We start from the raw sequence: 20718 nt of genomic DNA, 5'->3' as shown, positions 1-20718 counted from the left end.
CGGCAATACCAGTGTTGAGCTCGGCGTTCTAAGCTGTCCTAGTGAAGTGACTTCTTAACCTCACCTAACATAGACTTTGAGGGAACTATACTAAGTACGAATATCTTTTAACTAAGCTTGATTCTTGCCTATATTTGCAGCATGTTCATGGAAGGAGAGTCAATTTGATCATTCAATTACCATCAATGTGTTATTAAGCAGTCTTCATATCTCATTTATACGCAAGTTAAAAGCTTAAATAATTTTATAGCAGAAGAAATATTTTGCTTAATTGCAATTTCAACCGCATTTATTATGCCTTTGAGCACAGCTTTAGCTTCAGTATACTTAAAAACATATGTGTTTGCATGCACTGATGCCACAAAATGACTCAATTCTTAGGGTGATCCCAAATATAAGAATAAAAAAATTACATTAGAATTTTTTTCATTTGGGTTGCAGAAGGAATAGTTGCAGAGTTACCAAAATTTTTCCAAACTATGTATGTATTACCTATGTATATACGAGATATAAATTATTTATACCCCTAAAGAAATATTATCAGCTTTTGTGCTTCTGTCACCTGCCTTGAGCTCCTCTCTAAACCGTAATTACATATATTTCGCCGTGTTACACCCAAATTAAATGACTTTACTACGAATATCTGTTGTAGAACTTGATGTGCCACCCTAATGTGCATATACACATATGAACATTTCACGCAAAACTCAACAATGCTAGATTGTTGTTATTAATTAAAAGTAATAATTGCAAATAAATTAAAATGCAATAAATAAATTGCGGAACGAACAAAAAGCGAAGTTTGATTGAGTTCTGAGAGTGAAGGTGCGGTAAAAAGAGGCAAAACCCTGAGTGGAAAATTATTAACGCTGCGTACAACTGGAATAATTTACTTGACGAAAAATAGTCTTTTTTGAAATTTGGTCAGATGAGCATAAATTCTTAAATTACACGAATATAGACTCGTATGACTTTTCCTTCAATTCAGAAGAGAAGACAACTTACATTTTTTAACTTTTTTACATTAAATTTAAAATAAAATAATTATAATTTTAACTAGATCTAAAATTCAATTACCTGTGTTGAAAATCCCGAAAATTTTCGGGATCCCGAAGATCATTTGCATGAAAATTTTTTTGTATTTCTAAGTAAATGTCACAATTCTGAACGCGGTTATTACTGAATATAAGCATAATTTAACAGATTGAAAAACTTGCACAAAAATTTAAATAAAAAATTGTACTTTTTGGGACCACGATAAATTGTCTCTTTTGCTTAAGTTGAGTTTAAGTTTTTTGTTTTCAAGTTGAATCTTTTGCTTGAGTTGAGTTAAAGTTTTACTGTATTTATTAGATTATTAGCAATAACAACACTCACAATAAATTCAATTCATAATGTGCTAAAACTTTTCGGGATCTCGAAATCTCAATTCGGCAATATTATTAAAAATATGTTGCCCTCAAAACATTTTTATTTCTTTAGTTATATAAAATTGTAATTTTTAAATTTTTTTTTCTACTGAAAATTTAAGTTTGATCAACATATATGTACATATACTTATGTACACACTACATACTAGTACAATGTACATACTTACGTACATACTTAATACTTAGCTTAAACTTAAAATGCTGTCACTGAAATCTATACAACATTGAAATACTACCAACTAACCAATGTAAAGTAACTCAATAGTAAATTTTCGGGATCCCGAAATTTCATTAAAAAATCCCGAAATATTTATAATACTTTGGGATTTCATAAAAAAATTCCGAAATATTTTTAGTACTTCTGAATCCCGAAATTTCATACAAAATCCCGAATTAGTTTTGGTACCCACGTAAATAACTTTAGTAATATAAAATTTAAATATTAGAACACTTTAAGACACATTTCATCAATTTGACCCACTTATCAAATGCGGTCAGTTACGTTTCCACAAAATTTCAATGCAAAGTAATTCACAAATATTTCCACAAAATAACATGTCCACTTTATCAATCAAATTGATAATCTCCATATTTTCCACATCGTTGAAACACACACCTACATAGTATACATATTTTTGCCATCGCAACAGCAATAAAGGAAGGCAGCAAAAACGACTATTGCATTTCCGTTAACAATGGCAACACTGCCAACAATACGAAGCGACAACAATGGGAATAAATCAGCCACAGGAACAGCAACATTGAGTCGCCGTCAATGCCAACTACAGTCAAAGCATGAAAGAAATAAAGAATAAATGCAAAAAAATTAAAAAAAAAAACGAGTACCAACAACAACGGCAATATGAGTTGAAAAAGACAATCGAATAAATATGGAAAAAAACACACCGAACACAAAGCGCGAGGTGCCGAGCGAAAAAGTGCAAACGTTTGTCGCCCGCACAATGCGAACTCAACCATCGAAACCGATGTGTCAGAGCCGGCCAGCAAGCGAAAGTGAAATTTTTAGCTTTTTTCGTTGTTCTTCGCTGTTATCGCAATTTTTACTCTCGCTCTTTTTTCTAAAAACGCGAAGTTTTCCTTTGTAGCCACGCTTTTTATGCTCACTCTCATTGTACTGCTCTTTCTGCCGTTTTGTATTCGCCGGCGAACTCAATTGATGAATATTTCTTCATTCAAAATTTAATCTTTTAATTTAAGTGCAGAAATCTTAATTTCAAACAGACGTCAGTGTTGATTTAAGTATACAATATTACAGTTATAAATATATATCTGCTTTTATTTCATGTTAACTCGCCGTAAACAATTCAATGGTCACTTGCTAATCTCTCTGCGGTTTGCTAATAAATCATTGACCATAATTATTGCGGTGTTTGTAGATCATACACTCGTTGTCAGCTGAGCGCTTCGCTTAATGTCTAACGTTGCACCGCCATAACCTCAAATTGCGCCCTGCTTTAGTTCTTTAAATTCCAAATTTAAGCTTGAGATTTTTCTTTCGATAAATTTTCCATTTTTAGGGAAGCAGAGACTGTAGGAAAGTTTTGGGTTTATGGAATATTAAAGGAATAATGAAGAAATCTGTACTCCTTGTGGACTCTTTGCACCTTTAGTTAAACCATTTTGTGATACATTTGTAAAGATATCAAAGGGAAAGCAAAATCGCAATTTTCTATATTATACGAAGATATCCAACAAGATCTACAAACTTTTGCCAACGTTTGAATCAACTGTCGAAAGGATTTTGCCACTCTGATTTAGGTATCTCCAAAACGTGCGTTCTGAGCACATCAACTGCCTCTTGAGATGTCAAAAAACGTTGCTTCTTAGCTCATTTTTAATGTACGAGAATAAAAGAAGTCATCAGGACCAAAGTATAGGATGACTGATCAAATCTGAATTCTAAAACTCACCGATCGAAACTAGGTTAGATCTCCGAAAGCACAACCCTTGGCCGGATAAAATCCGGGTTAATTCCGGTAACGTAGAACTGGCTGTTGTGGGAATTGCCGGCATGGAATCAATGAACATAAGCGGCTATCTCTCTGACCTTTCTCCCTTCCTCGCTACACAGAACATAACAGTCTCCTCCACAAAATCCACAGCGACCATATTCACTAACAGCACGAAAGAGTTTTGACTTGACCTTAATATTGCAGTCCATGGCGTTAAAGTTCCGATAACCCAAAAATTTTAGGTTTGACATTCGACACCCTGTGTTTGTTCACTTCTCACATGTCCGCGATTATTGCCAAAGCACAAAGCCGAAACAAAATACGCTTAGCAACATACAAAACAACCCTACGGCCGGTCTTTAACTACGCCGCACAAATATAGTCGCCTGGATGCAGTGAAACGCAGGCTAGAAATCTACAGACATGTCAGAACCCTGCACTTCGGACTACAACAGGATTTCTCTTAATGTCTCCCATCGAACACTTGCACAATGAGGCCAGTATGCTTCAGTTAAGGTGGATAACGAACTCCTCTCCAAGCAGTGCTTTCGCAGAAAGCATCCTGCAGTCACTTATTTGCAGCGGATTCGTCTCCTAGGAGCATCAAGAGGTCCTTCCTTCCGTCGACGACATTAAACAATACGCGGACCAGACTTGGAGGCAACAAATCTCAGGCATGCACTGACTGCCATTCACAGTGGGGTCATTAAAACCTTCACCGACTCCATCTCAGTGAATGACGTGGAGTCAAACCACAATCCATTGCAGACGAAGAGCTCGAGCTACCGCGAGAATCGAGAGCGACCCTTGCGCAGCTTCTTATCTAGAATCGACCCTGACATATCAAACATATTATATGTCTAGCAACGAGTAACCGCATGACACTAACCACCTCTTTGCCCTGCTAACCCTAAACATCTGACGCCCATCTCCCGATGGTCCGGCCCCGTCGAAACAGCATGTTTTCTGGGGCTACCGTTGGATGACAACTTATCTAATCCTTACCATCCTAATGGGGCTTAGGTTCTCGTCACAACAGCAACGTGACTCATCACATCGTTGCAAAAAAATGCAGTTTTCTCAGTCGATATTCGCGGTGAGGAGTGATCAGTGTTTTGAAGCATCGCTGTCATAGTTTTTAACATATCTCTCGATTGACAGATTGTGTGCGATCCAACGTGAATTTTTTAATGTCAAATGTTCATGCAATATTGAGTGATTGCTGGCATTATCAGTTTCAGCACGGTATCAATAGATTTCGGAACTACAACTAGTTTTTGTCAACCTTCACAAAATTCGTCTGGGAGTGATCCACGACTTCGATGAAATTAAGAAAAGAATTATAAGAAAATTTTAAGAAATTGTAGAAAAATCGAACTGGTTTTCTTAAGTCAAAGTTCTTAAGAGGAACATAATAATCTGTATCATCCGCATTTATGAAATACATGTAATAGTAAAAAGTCGGCTGAGATCCCGATCAGCTTTGCTACGTACAGCATCGATTCCTAATTGTATCGAGTTACTGCAATTTAATTAAATTATAAATTAAATAGTTTCTAACACAATTGAGTTGTCGACAATTTAGGGTCCCATTAGAGGGTCTACGAAGTAAACGTTGGACATACAAACCTAATTTATAATACGGGTTTTTTAATCTGAGTGTAACGAGGCATCTCTTTCACGCTTTCTGTTTTTATCTCTATGTGTTCCAGGCTCAAGAAAGACATACTCACTCACTCATACTCACAAGTCGCACAATTGCAACTGTATAGCCGATAGTGCGCTAAGTCCACACAGAATAATAACGTCCATGACATTTTTGCTTGCAATAAATACCAAGCTTTATTTATTTATTTACACTTTGTTATACAATATTGATTTAAAAAATGCAAACAACATATTTCCGAGTGCACGATATTTATTTTCTTTTCAAACGCCGCGCTCTGCACAGCCCTTCAAACAATGAATGCGACAACTTTTGTCCTTTGTTTCCTCATTAAAAATTCAGTGGTTTCATTTTTCACACTTTGACTGCAAGTGGACAGCGGTGCTGGCGCGTAGGTGTGAACACAAGCGACGCGCTGCACTGACGGCAACCAGTCAGCCAGCCAGGCGGGCAGGGAACTAGCGTGCGCATTGTGGCATGCTGTGGCGCGCTGTGCTGCTGACGACCGGCAGTGGCGTTCAAAACTATGCGCCTGTCGACGCGATATATGAGAGCTCAATTTGTATGTGTGCGTGTATGTGTAGTTGCTGGTGAGCATGCATATGCTGTAGCACCTCGTCATACACCTAAAAAAGTGGTGACTGAAAACAATACATAGTTATAAACTAGACTACACGCACGCATACAAATACCACAAACTAAAATATGTGTGTTTCTAGAAAATTTCTGCTGTACAAAGCGTATGCAACACAAACTTATTGAATAACACAAATAACAGATGTTGGCAGGGAAAGTGCGACGCATTGTGTCCTTGTGTTCTGGCTGCTAGTAGCTGCTCATGACACTCGCGCACACACACACACTACACACCTTGAGCGCGCCGCTCATTGACTTCGTCCTGTGTCATTTTATCCTGAATCTGCTGTGCTGAGGGAATTGTTAGGTGAACGTACAAGCGATCGAGCGCTTCACATGTGGACGCCTCGGTGTTCGACATGAACGGACGCAAGGGGCAGGCGAACACGCTGACATACTATACATGCGTGTGTTTCTAATGCTGCTCACCCTTGTTGTTGTCAGTCAACACGCTCGGGGGGACACGTGTGCTGGAGAGTGAGAGTATGAGTGCCAATGTGAGTGTGTGTGCCTTTTGATATCTATCGGTGAACGATGTGATGTGAGAAGGCCCGTAGAGGCACATATGCTCGGCAGGAAAATGCAGTAGTTCTCAAACTCAATCAAATAATTTGAAAATTTAATGTGAGAAGGTATCAGTCGCACTTCAGTTAGCTCTGAACTAACGCAAAGCTGAAACGAAAAATTAATCGTCGAAATGAGTTTATTTGATTCCGAAATAAAGGTATTAGAAAAATATTTTGGGGGAAATTATCATGTATGGTACCACTTTTGTAGAACGATTTGTTCATTGCTTCAAAATAGACCTCAGTTTCGGGGATCACCTCTTCATTCGACGAAAATTGTTCGCAGCGAGCATTCTTTTGATATCTAAAGTCCGAAAATGGTCGCTGAGGGTCAGATCTGAAGAATACGGTGGATGCCGAAGCAATTCGAAGGACAGTTCATGGAGTTTTGGCATCGTTTTAATGGACTTGTAACACACTGAATTGTCCTGGCGAATCAGAACTTTCTTTTTCTTCAAATGCGGCAGTTTTGTTCTTCCCTTTTCAAGATTGTCAATAAAAATTATTCCATGCGCATCCCAAAATCCCAACATACGGACGTCGTAACCTTACCACGTCACTGTTGCATTTTTCCACACTTTGGAGCGCGTTATCGTGTGCAGTTCACTCGGATGACTATCGATTAAACATCGGATTGAAATGGTAGAGCCATGTTTCGGTTCGGTTCAATCCTTGATGGTTGATTTTTCTGGAGCAGTGCCCAGAAACTGATCATCAGACGAAGTTTTTGCTTCAACTGTATTTTTTCTCTTCAAGAAGCAATATTTTATCGACTTCTTTCAATCCATTCCTTTCACAATAACAACAATATAAAGTTGGTTAAGTGATATAATTTCGAAGCGTTTTTTGAAGGTTAGGGCTAACCAAACATCATATGTATTTATTTCTTATAGCGCCTTCTATGTACCAGGCCGTGAAATTTTCAGTTGGCCTATAACTTTAAACCAAAAGCATGTCTAAATATTTAGGCCGCCAAGAACTGAGGTCGCCATTTTCTTGAGCTGTTGACAATCTCTGAGAAAATCGGGGTTAGACATGTCTAAGGAAACAAAGTCCAAGTTAGTGTATGTTCTTACGATAGGACCCGTTCCTGAGTAGTACTCGGAGTCAGCTGATATGTAAAAGCTTTATTCAATGTGTCTCATCCATTTCAAAATAAGCTTAAAACTATATAAATCCTCCAACTGTTACTAAACGCTGTCCGAATTCTTCGAGATTACATAGTACAGTACTAGAAATATCTCTTCCTAGTACTCCTTTTCCAACAGGGTATCTAAACGAAAAAACCATATATGTACACATGTTTATACACACATATCTGCATCCACATCAGTCCACAAGCACTCATCGCATATGAGTTAGTGGTATAAATACCTCAGTGTCCTTATCCTTATCACTGTTACCTTTTTCCGCTCTCTTACCGGCATCGCTGTGTGTGTGTCTATGTTTTAGTGTGCATAAGTGAGAGTGAGAGTGCGCGTGTGCGCTTGTTGGCTTGTGTGCTGTGTTTACTGTTGTTAGTGCCGCCGCCGCTGCTGTGCTGCAATGTTAAAGGCGATCAATTATCCATAATTAGCCAAAAATGCCCCTGAAGGCTGTTAATTAGCGCAACAAAGATAATCAGAAGCCAATCAGCTCTTTGACCAGCTGTGCATTGTTTAGCTGTCATTCTATAAATTTTGTCCGAAAGCAGCTATTAAATATTGACTCCATATGCTGGTCGGAGTGAACGATGCGGCGCAATAGTTGGTCTCGCAGTGCATTAACCTTGGCTTAGGGCAGTGTAAATGGATAAAAGTTGTATGAAATGTTTTTGGTTATTGTTTTATTAGCATAAAGATTAGCTGTTCGTGCTTGTTGTTACAATTTATTTATGTCGGCGTAATAAATTTCGGAAAATTAAATTTTAATTTATACTTTTTATGGCACTAATTAAATTTGGGTTTGCGCTGGTAATAGGCAAGTCTGTATGTAAATGCTGAGCGTAAAACGGCTTACATACATTTCTTCATTTTCTGTCATTTGTGCTTCTTTTTCTAAGAAGAAGCTATTAGACTGTGGAATATTTGAACGAAGTACCTAATCTGATGAGGTATGTATTCAAATATTCATTTTGAACGTCACCTTCAACTTCGAATACTTAGTTATTAAACTGTTTTTTTTTCTTTTTTTTTTTTGAGAACTCTCATTTTATCTACTATATGATGGATCTGAGATCTGGGAGTGACAATCACTTATTTAATTATTCGGCTTCGGATATTGTCAGCTCCTGAACTGAAATAGAGGTAGATAAGTAGGTAGGAGTGCAGACCTGCTATCTTTCGGGCTCAATTAGCACTACCTGTGCTATTTTGATGCACACTTGTCGTAGATCCTTTTATTATTGTTATCCCGTTTCAGCGCCTCTTTCAAGCCATTTTGTGGCTTCGATAAAGCTACAAATGTCCGATATGCTTTTTGTAGACATCCATTAAAGTTTTGGTGCTTGATGGATTCCAAGAGTTCTGTGTCGGATCTGCAATAGGGCTGGGCATTCACAGAGAAAGTGGAAAATTGTTTCCTTGTTGCCTGCTCGGCGTATGTTGTTGTAGGGCATACCCATTTTGGATGCATGTTCTCCAAATGGCCAGTGCCCAGTTATGGTAGCAGTTAGTCTGTATATACTTTTCCTGGACCTATTTAAAGATATAACTGTTTAGTTATATTGCACTTTGTTATATTTTTCCATCTGTTATTTGCAACCTGTATATTGAGCTCTCTCCTGCTCAATCCTAGTGGGCTTGGAATTAGCTCTGCTCGGATTCGTTTAGGAAAGCTCCTGCCTTTGGCAACTCGTCTGCTTTTTCGTTACTGAAAATGTTCCTGTGGCCTGGAACCCAGATCAAGTCTTGGCGGAGTAATGGAACTGTGGCTGAAATAGAACTGCAAAAAATTATCTTAGATTCCGATAAAAGCTCTAGTGTCCTAAATATTGCTTGAGGTTATAATCAATGTAAATATTCTTTCTTCTAAACAAAATATGAACCCAGTATTAACATAAAATCAGGGCTGGGGAATAGAAAAACGCTAAAGTCAACGTGAAATAAACATTCCAAACTACTTTCAAAATCATTGAAGACGCTTGGTCCTCAGAAGCTCAGAAGCTAGGGGTGGCTAAGAGAGAAAGCAACATAGTGAGGGAATTTTGGTCCCGCTAGATTATTAATGGTTCTCCTAAAGAACTAGATGAGTCATCAGATAGCCAATCTATATACCTACCTGCCTAAACTTTGTTGAAATAAGTATTTAATTCTAGTATGAAATGACGCCGCGATACTTTATTGTTTAGGGGACAAAGCCACATGTAAAGCAGATTTTTTAACGGTTTTTGGAACCAATTCTTGCTGAGAAGTCGTACCTATAAGCGTGAGGGCCATTAGAAAGAAAATCACTGATGTGAGAGCTTAAATGCCTGATGGAATAGGCAAAGTTTTACAAGAGTGGAAAAAGATGAAAACACTCTCCATCTTTCTCTCGGGGATAGATCTGCGAACTCTAAAATTTCTACAAACGATGAAACTTTTTATAGACAGGTAACGTATTTTCTTTACAAGAAAGAATTTCTCAACATATTTATAACCTCAGTAGGGTATATTTAGTTTGGCTTGAAGTTTGTAACGAATACCTCGGAGACCATATAAAATATATATGCAAATGATCAGTATGACGAGCTGACTTTCAATTCAGGTTTTGAGGCATTGATCTGAAATTTTGCACACGTCCTTTTTTGCTCCTTGGGGGAGGAGCTCCTCCCTTGTCGGAACGATATCGGACTATATATAGCATACAGCTTCCATAAAAGCTTACCGATAAAAATGTAATTCTTGTAGTGCCTTTTGTTTTATTTGTGAAGGGTAAAATAGCTTCGGGTCAACAAAAGTTAACGTTTTCTCTTGTTGCATAGCAGTACTTCAACCATACTTAGCAAAAAATTACTCGGAGAAGCTTTAGTTAATGAAATTACCTACTAAACTAACACGTAATTTATTAAACAAACTCAAACCGACATAGCCCACATTGCACCGACTACAATTATCAACTTCAGATGTGAGCTCATGAAATATGGAAGAGCCGCCTTTAGAAGTGTCCATCTTATGGCAACACTAACACACTAGTCGACACTGCCTCTTGGGACTGCTCGACGTGGAGTCACTTTTGTGTGGAGTCGGAGTCTACGCCCATTAGAATATGAGAATTGAGTGAAGCAGATGATGTTCGCAATGAAAAAAAAAAAACAACAACAACACACCGAACACCTTAAAGAGCCAACTGCCATACAACAGCACCCCAAAGGAAACACACGTGTGGACCGCAATGTTACACGTATAAATTTTATAATTTTTATATGTAAATAAGTGTGTATATTCCCACCTAAATATTTATTTATAAATGCGGTGGGTGCTCGTGTGTGCTTTAGTTTTCCCGTTGGTTTTGGCTCCACAGCCAACAACCACAGTTCTGACACCTCATTTTACCTACACATGACAAGGGATCCGGCAGAGACAAGGTAGCTGGAGTTGGTTTAAAAAATTAAACCAGCTGCCGGGTATTGCTTTAGTTGGCAACTTTATTTTATTCATAAATTTTACAGTTATTTGAAAATAATAAAACATTGCGGTTCGTGGAATTTAAAGAGAGAAAATGGACTGCAAATGGACCTAAAATGTTTTAAGGCAATTCAGAAAAGCTTTAGGGAATATGCCTTCAAACACGTTTAGTGGCATTTTTGAAACAACTTTATGGAGTCTGTGGACTCTAATATTAAGTAATAAGCGCGTGTCGAAATCTGAATTTAAGCTTCCTTATTTGGAAACAAGGAATTTGATAGGTATCTCATTTATTCAATTAAAATGTAAATTTCTTTTGAATCTATATTAACAAGTTTATTTAATAATTGATAATATAATTCAACCATTTGTCTATATTTACAATTTTTCTTAAACGTAAATATTACTTTATACATATGTAACAAACTAAAACTAATATTCCGAGTCGATAATCCTTTGACCCATCAACATAAACACAGCTGCATCCTCCGTCTCGTATGGCAGAAATAACATATCTGAACCCTGAGGTCCAAACAATGGTGTCGATGACCGTTGAACTTCTTCAAATCCCATTTTCCAGTCGCAGTAATCCATTGTATCAGTGGTAGAGATAACTGTAACGTCCAATGATTATTCGTAGCTTTCTTCTGACTCGATTATTCTGTTACCCATTAGCATCAACAATGCGGCACTCTCCTTTTCGAAAGGCACAACTAATATCTCCGGTGCTTGTGAACCCAGCAAGGGTGTTGACGAACGCCGAACTTCGTGAATTTTCGTTTTCCATTCGTTGTAATCAATTTCGTCAATCGAGTTATACATGTTGGTTATAATATCTTCTCCTATCAGCTCCTCAAAGTCCTGTGCTGCGCAGAAACGTTTGTAGAATCCTCTTCGGTTAAGCTCTGTAACCTTCTCAAATCTGCCGATGGTGACCATTGCGATGTATTCAGCTATTTGTGTCAGTGTAATTCCGTGGGTGGCCATATTGTTAGAAAAGTATAAATTTTAACTTGTAATTTTGTGGTATCAATTTGGAACTTATCTCAGCGAGTGCTTGTGAGCTTATGACTTTAAATAGCCTGTGATGGGCCTTTTATAGCTGACGAGTTTTCGATCGCTTAGTGGAAACGCGCAGTTAGAGAAGTGACGCAAGTGATCAGGTAGTTAAATGTTACAACCTTTCGTTTGTTTCCCCTAAATCAGGTACCTGTTATAACAATTTTATTCAAAATATACCTGACACTTGTTGTTGTGGTTGGAATATTATAAAAGTCTTTTATTCCAACAAAACATAATGATACCCTATCAATTGTTCTTCGCCAATTTTTGGTAATGTAGTTATTGTGCGACGACGAGGCAAGTCAATACCTTTTACCTATTGTTACATATACTATGGTCTGTGATGCTTCTAGGGTCCAACAATATATGTATAGTATCTCTTTATAAATGAAGAACGGTGTGTTGCTGAGATTTTGAGACAATTGCATTCCTGAGCTATTTTTAGATAGACCTTATCGTGTTTGAACTGAAAAATCTGATTAGTTGGTGTTATCGGATTATATTAGAAATGTCTGCAATAGTATATGTAACAATAGGTAAGAAGCCTTTTCGTCGCACAATAACTACATTACGAAAAATTGTCGGAGAACAATAGATAGGGAGTATCATTATATTTTTTTGGAATAAAAGACTTTTATAATATCCCAACAACATCAACTGGCAGGTATATTTTGAATAAAATTATTAATAACAAGAGCCTGGTTTAAGGTAAACAAAAGAAAGGTTGTAACATTTAACTACCTGATCGCTTGCGTTACTTCTCTACCTGCGCTTATTCCTACCTATTTCCACTAAGCAATCGAAAGCTCGTCGCCTATAAAAGGGACACCACAGGTGATGATAAGTCATAAGCTCACAAGCACTCGCTGAGAAAAGTTCCAATCGCTTCCGCAAAATTACAAGTAAAGGATTAAAATATTTCTAAAAATATGGCCTCCCACGGAATTACACTGACACAAATAGCTGAATACATCGCAATGGTCACCACCGGCAGATTTGAGAAGGTTACAGAGCTTAACCAACGAGGATTCTACAAACGTTTCTGCGCAGCACAGGACTTTGAGGAACTGATAGGAGAAGATATTATAACCAACAGGTATAACTCGATTGACGAAATTGATTACAACGAATGGAAAACGAAAATTGACGAAGTTCGGCGTTCGTTAACACCCTTGCTGGGTTCACAAGCACCGGAGATATTACTTGTGCCTTTCGAAAAGGAGAGTGCCGCATTGTTTATGCTAATGGGTAACAGAATAATCGAGTCAGAAGAAAGCTACGAAGAATCATTGGACGTTACAGTTATCTCTACCACTGATACAATAGATTACTGCGACTGGAAAATGAGATTTGAAGAAGTTCAACGGTCATCAACACCATTGTTTGGACCTCAGGGTTCAGATATGTTATTTCTGCCAAACGAAACGGAGGATGCAGCTGTGTTTATGTTGATGGGTCACAGGATTATCGAATCGGAATATTAGTTTTAGTTTGTTATGTATAAAATAATAGTTATGTTTAAGAAAAATTGTAAATATAGACATATAGTTGAATTATATTATCAATTATAAAATAAACAATTCAATCAATTATAAAATAAACCTGTTAATATAGTTTTGAAAGAAATTCACATATTTAATTAAATGAACGAAATATTTGTGAACTTATTATTTGTATTTGGGGAATGTTATATTCATAATGAGATTCTGACAACGGTCTCTATAGAATTTCCTATTTACGTTATATAGGATCAAAACTTCGAAAGATTTATTTCTAACTTGCAGGCTAAATATTTTTACGCTTTAGAACTTTCTGGATACAATTTTCCATAATTTTTCCTTCCAACATACAACTACCGCTTTGGATACGGTTCAACTGGGCTCCGTTCTTTTAATGACAATGTGCTGTTAAAGGACGTGGTTAAAAGATGGAGTAATGTTGCATCTGTTTTCTTGCATATATATGTGTGTAAAGAGAGGCAAACTCAACAAAATATTTGTCTTTCCTCTCATGGTAGCTGAAACTTCATATATCACACTTACAGTTCTGTTAGATGCGACATTGATTTAGCGCCTACTTATTCACACGCTCCGCTCACTGCTGTGAACTAATCGCCAATGTCACTGACTCAATTGACTATCTGTCAAGCGGCGCATTGTGTGCTCATTAACGCCCAAAATATAGACACATCTAATCTAGCGGCTAAATCCCTGTTTGTTAATCAGGCGCTTACACACACACAGACGCACCAGCGTGACTGCATCGAATGTCTAACTCGGCTGAATCCATACTCAAACGCACACATTAGTAGGCGAGTATTTGACTGTATTCCCGAGGGTGCATTCGTTCGTGTGTCTGACTGTTTTGTCGCGGATGATACATCTGCAATGTCTGAGTCGCTCAAAGTTAAGCCCCTATTTATGCGGCTGTACGAATTTGCGCTCTGTGGCCGCCTGCGTTGTTTATATGAGCGAGTATGTGTGTCTGCAATTGGAGTTCCCGTGAATTTTGATAGCATCTCGTGAGATTTGCCTTTTGCCTCGTAATGTAACCCCAGTTGCTGCATTAAATTATTACAAATCAGATAAAAATCATTTCGCTTGGCGTTTGGTAGCGTTAGAATCGCATTGTATTAGACATTTAATTGATTTTTGAGGTTTTATTGTCCTGTTCATTAGCTGGAGGTTTTGAAAAATAAGTATTTATGAGAAGTTGAAAATTGCTTCGAAGGCTAAAGCAGGGTGTTAAACTTTATTATTAATTACAATTTATATACTCGTATGCTATGCTACTAACTATAAAGAAAACTAATGATCTTTAATGTCTCTTAACTCTCTCTCTCTCTCTCAACATACACTGAGAGATTTATCACTTAATCATGGTTAGTTAAGGCAATAAGCGTTAGTTGAAAGGGGTTCCCTGTGTCATAAGTTTATTATGCCTATTTTTTATTAAAAAGTTATTTTCCAAAATTCAAAACTGATAAACAGAAAACTAATATGTTCGCAAATCAAAAGAAAATCAACAGAGGCTAGTATAGCCATATTTGAAGGGCGCGGCTTAGTTGGGTTAGTAGGCCAATCAAAAGACCGCGTGAACAATTATCTGCATGAAATATTATGCATGAGAATGCTGTCGGCGAAATAGGAGTCGTGTAGGCTCACACTTGACAAGAGATGTAATCATCAGACCACTTCACAATAATGATATACCGCGGTTAAGTAGAACCTGAAGGAGTTTCTGCATCATAACCTTCGACGTAACATGGATGGATAGAAATAGCAGAAACAGAGGGCTTCAGTAGACGAACCAGCTCTGGAGATAGTGAAGACAGGGCTCCGTTACGCCAAATACGTATACCGAAACGTATCCGATTGAAGAAAATTAATTTGATATGAGTTGAAAGAGGAGGTTATCGCTGACACGGAGGCCTGTTTTCCGAAGATTGGTGTTCGAGTATTCTGAATAAAACTTGGACTCCTTTAATCGATGCTGTTTCAAACCTTTTTTTAAAAGAATATTTGGGTCCGTTGTTTGCTTCCGCACGTAAATAAGAGTCATGTCTTTTTGGGGACACTCCTCATATCAACTTTTTAAGTAATAAATGTGTAAAGTGAAACAAAAGTTACCATATTGAAACTAAATTGTCAAGACTGATTATGTCAAGTAATGGGCCCATAAAATAATACCCCAAGTTCATATGTATTCGCTCTGCTACATTTAGCAACCCTTTGACGAGTTAGGTTAGGTTAGGTTAAGGTTCTAACAGCGATTTGAACAGCTTACAGCAATGGTGCGTTGTGTTACCCAAAACTCCAGCCTGATGATGAAGTAGCTTGATGCTATTTCTAGAGAGGCCAGGCACTCCTTGATTAGATTTGAGCGTACAGTTAGTGAACTCAGGACTTGTATTACCACCTTGATGTTGGAGTGAATGCTCATCAACCTGAAAGAAGCTGCAAGTCGTAACAGTACGTCTACCGCCACCATGATAGCAGCCACTTCTGTGGTCCGGTAGCTTGAAGATAAGATTGATGGAGGGCTTCTAACAGAAAACTCCCTCCAACGTTCGCTCCTAGCTTCAACCCATCCGTGAAAAATGTTACTGTGCATTTTTCCGGCGACTCCTCTCCATCCACATATCCGTGTCGGCCACCTCAAGTAGCCTCAGTCAAGCCTTTGGCGAGGTACATAAGTGCAGTTTACTTCTTCAAGTTATTGACGAGATAATACCACTCATATAGAAATAAGAGTCCAAAACCGACAAAATAGCCTTTTTCTGCTGTAAAATTTGCTAACTATAAAAAGAAAGTCTTGAAAAATACATTTTAATATAAAACATTCTAATATTTTAATAAAGAAAATTGCATGTTATCCTCTCATGATTTTATATAAACTGCTAATAACCCTTGCACTTTAATATTATCTATTAACTTCACTGCTTAATGCACCACATACATATATTTCCTTTGTCGCTGTTAATGCTTTACAGTACCTGAGAGACGGGCTCTCAATGTATTTCGTCTTCCACAAACTACTAATTTCAGAAAAGTTGCAGCAACATTGTTGCCACAGCAAATATACTGTTGCTACAACGAATAAAGCACTTAACAGCGCGGACGACGCACACCAAACAGTCGAGCAGAAATGTTGCAGCCCAAAACACATTCACACACACATAAACATATAATACAATATAATCAACCGTGTGGCGTGCGCATCGCCTGCCGCAGTACGACGAAGTTAATGCTGGTCATGTGCCATTGTGAGCGGAAAATTAAGTGAAAAACAGTGATGAAAATCGAGAAAAACGAGTCAACAAAACACGAAGTAAACATTTGCACACATCGCACTCGTCGTAGTTGTGACGACTCACGCACACACATACGCGCAGCCACGCACCAAGCAAACGTCAGCACAGGCGCTCGTCGTCTGCATGGACGACATCGTCAGCGCCGCCGAGTGCTCGTGTGCGTACGCCTTAACATGCGCTGTCATGTCGCTGTTACGTGCATTTAGGCGCCGCTGTTAATGCTGGCAGCGATGTTTTTGCTAACCGCTTGCAGAGAACTTATAACATGCTTTTACATTCTCTGCAGCCAGTCTGTTGTCAACAGCTGTTGTGCATTACCGACGCGTGACTGCTGTTGCTTTCGTTTTCGTGCGCTTTCGCCAGACTTCTCTACATTCGCCTGGCAAACGATGTGTGACGTGCTGCGCTGCCGGCGTCGTCGGCGCTGTTGTCAGCGCGCAGCTGTTGGTCGTGTCGTGTGGGCGCTCCGTTGCCGAATGTAAATATGTTGTTGATATCACAAAAAGTATCTGCTGGGAGATTCGTGCATCTCAGTTGAAATTCGTGGCTCGTCTCCGTTACAACGTGCGTATGCGACGCGGTGACACGGTGATTTTTTAGCGAATTGCTAACGGAACATTTAGCGTTCGTCGTTAATAACGTTAGTGCGGTTTCAGTGCGCGGTGCGGCAAGGCAAACAAGCCTTTCGAGAAGGTCTCTAATAAAAAGTTAATATATTATGTGAACCTTTCGTGCTGCGAACTAAACAAAAAATAGTTCTATAGCAAACAGTTATGTTGCATGTAGCTGCTTCATTGCTGCCTGTTCCACCGGAAGCTGTTCGTGCTCTATAACAATATTTTTCGTGACTGTGGCACAGCTTTCAAATTCTGACAACACACAGACATACAAGCGGCGCGCGTGTTTGTGTGTGTATGTATGTATGCGTGAAAGTGAAAATGTTTATTGTGTGATTTTCGGGGCCAAAAAGGAAAAGTAATAAAACCAACAGAAGTCAATTGGAAACTTTCACGTTTAAATAGGCAAGATTCGTTTTATTATAGCCGAAGGCATACAGGTCGCCCAGCAGCTGCTGCCAACTCGAGTGCTGTGCGTGTGTGCGCGCGTTGGCTTGTAAAAAAGCGCTGCGCTTGCTAACGGTGTAGGCGCTGTGTCGCCGCGATATGGACGCGTCTAAATTCGGTCGTCTTGGGCGCCTTTGTAGCCAGAAGCGTGTGCGATTCTCGTTTGCGTAAAAATAAACACGCGCCAAAGCAGCGTAGAGCGCGTTAGCTGGCTGGTGTAATGAAATTGGGCCACTCGAGGGGCCAGCAGTGTATAATGTAAAAGAACAAACGACAACAAAAGCAAAAACAAATAAATTTAAATTAAAATATATTTAAGAAATTTATAAATAGTAACAGGTAAAGACAGCAGTGGCTCGGAAAAGTGGCAACAAAACAAAAAACAAAAAAAAAAAACAAAAACAATCTGTCACAAAGCTATAACTAAAAAAAAAATAATAATTAAAGTTATATTAATTTATAGTGTGTAGCACAGTGTATCAAAAGGGCAACAAAATCAAAGTCAAAAAGTCTGTACCGTTAAACAGTTTCTCAATAGTCCGTTAAGTGTATGAAATCAGCAAATAAAACACACATACACATACATAATCACATATGTATAAGCAAGTGTTTACAAGCGAGTGAATACATATGTATGTATGTCCCTCAAACAAGCAAATTGTGGTCAATAAAAACAACAACAACAACTACTTCCTCGTTAACACAAGTGTGCGCCTTTCGGTCTCCTAAGAGTGACTGCAAACAAATAAATAAGTGTGGATGAAAGTGAAAAGCAGCCCAAAAAAGTGAGCAAAAAGCAAAGCGAAAAAAGCTGATAAGAAAGTTGCGAGCCAGCTGTCAGTCCTCTATAAATACAATCTGTTCAAAATTTGGCTCACAAGCAGAAAAACACACACACATACATATATATTGTATACATATATACACATGCACAGCTCCACATGTGTCTGTGTTGGCGCTCGCCCCATTTACCGTAATTGCTCAGCGCTAACCGATATTGCTGCTGAAAGCAGAACAGCAAACGTGCTTAAACGGAGATCAACTCAGCCTACAACTTATTGCTGCAACAAAACCATTAATATCCGTTACACAAGAAACAACAACAACAAATATTTAACAAAAAAAAAATAGTTTTTTCATAGTAAGCCAGGCGCCGCTTCCTGGCATTTGTCAGCGTCAATAAAATTCGCATTAAAATTTGTGTGCAACAAAGGCCAAGTAGCTATTGTTGCTGTTGCTAGTGCCTGGTGTTTGGTGTTTAATAGTTGGCGCGGCCATCAGCACTGACCGCATGCAACAATTTCAATTTATCACAATTTGCGTGCGTGAGTGAGTGCTGCGGCGTGTGCGCGCCACCCAGCGATTAGTGCAGTGACCAACTGGCCGATTGTGGCACAAGCAGTCAGTCAAAGTGGCAAGGCAAGTGGCGCTGCTGTAGTGGTGCTCAACGAAAGTGAAACTAATAACAAATAAATTATATGCAACAGAAACAAGTAAAGCAATAACAACAACAAAAACAGTGTTGCAGTGTGTGGTGAGTGCCATTTTATCGTTATGTATATATAGTATGTTTGTATGTGTAGTTAATATCGTTTATGCAAATTGTTTTTGTTATTGTGGCGCCTAGCTTGGTGCGCGCTCCCATAAAGCCCGTTAGTTAGCGTGCGGATACTAAAAGCACCGTAAAATGTTTTAATATTTTATGTGCTATGGTTGCCATATTTCTTGAAGTCCATACAAAGCTAATAATAATTAGTCAACAGCAGCACTTTGTAGTGGCTCTTTGCTGCGAGTAAATGTGTGTTGTTGGTATTTTTGTATTGCGAACTTGCTTTTGATTGAGATGTTTAGTTCGCTTTGGCAAATCGGAGGCTAACAAAGCAAGGGTGGGCAGTTTTTGTATGACAGTTTGTTGCCCTGAATTATAATGATTTTTAACTCGTAAGTTTTTATCAATGTTAAGCGCGTTTTCTCTTTTCATAAATATTTTTTCCAAAAGTTTATTAAACTCAGCTGGTTAGCGGCAGCTTTTAACTATTATCTCGTAACCAACGACAGTCTAAACCAAAAGCAACGTTGACTACAATGAAGCTGTATGCAAACAGTCAACAACTTGCTCTTTCTCTCTACGTTGTTTGATATAAAAAACGTTCTAGTCGAATCAGGGTTTCTAAATATGGAAACAAGAAAAAACTTTATCATAGTTGCACCGAAGCACAAAAGAAAAGAATTCATACAAAAGATTGAGTTTGTTCGATCAGCTTGTATGTCAGCTATACACGATATTAGTCCGATCTAAAATTTTCTTCGGATTGCACCGTTGCACTAAACAATAGCCCATGTGAAGTTTGATGAAGATATCTCGTCAAATTAACAAATTTTCCATACCAAGACTTAATTTTGTTCTACAGTAAGCCAATCTGAATAATTTCTTCGAAGATGGCGTCATTGCTTTAGGCAATAATCCATGAAAAAGTTTTCAGTACAAGCACTGATTGGGATCGTTCAATTTGTATGGCAGCTATAAGCTAAAGTGGACGGTTCTGACAAATGTATTTATTCTTGAGGAGGAAAGGTCAGGTGTAAAATTTCGTATCGATATCTTAAAAACTATGGGACTTTTCATTTAAATTTTATATAATCATATAATTGTATTTAAATAAGTCATAAATTTGGAGCCAGTGTCATCGTGTAGGATTAGTATTTACTATTAATTTCTTTCATTTTTCAAATATAAGTTTGAGAGTGAAGACATTTTATGTACTTCTGCTGTCTTCAGATGGTTGCTGCTGTAGTTTTTGGCAGCACATCCAAGCCTGAATAGTTTTAGAGACCTTTTAAGTTTATTCTCAGTATATGGGGAGAATTTTGTCATTGTGTGAGGAAAGAGCCTCTGCCCAGAAAGGCATAAAACACATTTTT

The sequence above is a fragment of the Bactrocera tryoni genome, chromosome 1, assembly GCF_016617805.1.
Source record: "Bactrocera tryoni isolate S06 chromosome 1, CSIRO_BtryS06_freeze2, whole genome shotgun sequence".
NCBI classification, from domain to species: domain Eukaryota; kingdom Metazoa; phylum Arthropoda; class Insecta; order Diptera; family Tephritidae; genus Bactrocera; species Bactrocera tryoni.
Note: the sequence above shows the minus strand (reverse complement) of the source record.